The following is a 1,666-nucleotide window of genomic DNA, read 5'->3' on the forward strand; positions in this document are numbered from 1 at the left end:
TATTACATGGTAGCAACAGTGATATTACAATCTATAATGCTATGTCAACAGGTATATAAGGAAAATACTACTCCCTCTATTCCAAAATATAGTGCGCCGCGCTTTTCGAGGTTAAACTTTGACCATAAATTTAACGAACGAGACCGACTGCGGCGGGAGAAAAAGTTATGTAATTAAAAACTTCTTTCGAATACGAATTCACTGATATAACTTTTGCTCCCGCCGCAATCGAACTTGATAGTTAAATTTATGATCAAAATTAAAGCACGGGGATAGAGGAAGCACTACATTATGAAATGAAGGGAGTACGTAAAGAAAAGATGCCCATCCCTCGGGACGGATTTTTAGTTTATCTCGGGAGTGTTCTTCCAGCTTGTCCTGTGTGAAACAGCGCACTAGTCCGCAGCGAGCGGCACATAGGTGGTCCAACAGCAAAGTCCAACAGGGGCTCGTTATGCAGTAGTGATGGTATTTGGGCTACACTGCACATTTACAATGTGATAAAAGACGTCCAAGCACACCGACGGCCAACTTTTATTAGCACCCTAGCTAGATTACACCGTATGAAGCAAAACACTTGTATAATAAGGAAATGGCATGCACAACGCAAAAAAAAAAAAGGAAATGGCATGCACAACGCATGTAGACCTTACTAGATTCGGAATAAGGAAAGCGGTACACGAACAGGGGAGGAACACTCTGAAGACAGGAGGGCGGTCGTGGTGCGCGGCTAACTAGCCAGCCGATCCATCGGCCGATGAAGTGGCTAGCAGGGTTTCTTGCAGAAGCACTTGCTTTCGAAGCCGTGGAACTTGCACTTGCCCGAGGGGAAGCCCTCAGTGTTGCAGACGTGCGCGCAGTTCTCGAGTATAATTGGTTTGCTACCAACATTTAGTATTGTCAATATTTGGCAAGCCAACATTTAGCAAAATCAAAAGTTGCCAACAATTAGCAATCTTTTGTGAGATTGGCAGTGAAAATTGGCAAGCAACCAATCTCTAGCCAACATTTGGTACTTGCCAAAATTTGGCATGCCAACTTTTAGCATCAAACCCTCTAGCACGCTCCGCGGTACCTGTGGCTCTGCGACTCGCAGAGGCTGTGCCCGTGCCTCGCCTCCGCCACCCTTCGTCGCCCCCATCTCTGCAGTTTTATTTCTCCGTGGGGTCAGACACAAATGGCGTACACAACGCATGTACGTAGGCCTAACTAGATTCAGGGTGCATATCTGAGCATCCGCTCGACTTACAAATTGAGAAGACTAGTTAAGATCACCTGTCGCGACGAGGAGGAGAACGACGAAGAGAACGGACGCAACCATACGCCGAGAGGTCGACGCCATTTGCTCTGCTTGCCTGATGCTGGTGGTTTTGCAAGGGAAGGGGCGATGTACTCTAACTTAAGGTTACTAGAAGGTAATAATTAGGAGGTGATTTGTGACGAAGTCAACCATATGATTTGCTAGGTGAGTGTGACGGGGACAATGGGGGTTTATATAGGAGGTTCAGAAGCCTGGACGCAATTCAAATTCAGCACAAAGGACTCAATTCTGAAACACAAATGCAGGACGGCTTTTGCAGTGGTTAAAATATTCTGGTACAGGCAAGATTCGGTTCATTGCTCTTCGACCGTGGTGCCAACAATCTCATCGGCACCGGGTTGCAAG

At 46.4% G+C, this 1,666-nt stretch overlaps 1 long non-coding RNA gene across 1 annotated transcript; it reads right to left on the reverse strand.

Moving 5' to 3' along the window:
- Positions 1–615: 615 nt before the first annotated feature.
- On the reverse strand, positions 616–1,421 carry LOC119359722. The gene is made up of 2 exons (XR_005172640.1): positions 1,276–1,421; positions 616–1,143 (listed from the first exon to the last, which is right to left on the reverse strand). It is a non-coding gene; the product is annotated as an uncharacterized LOC119359722 (long non-coding RNA).
- Between the last annotated feature and the right edge of the window lie 245 nt (positions 1,422–1,666).

The sequence above is a fragment of the Triticum dicoccoides genome, chromosome 2A (assembly GCF_002162155.2).
Source record: "Triticum dicoccoides isolate Atlit2015 ecotype Zavitan chromosome 2A, WEW_v2.0, whole genome shotgun sequence".
Taxonomy (NCBI): Eukaryota; Viridiplantae; Streptophyta; class Magnoliopsida; order Poales; family Poaceae; genus Triticum; species Triticum dicoccoides.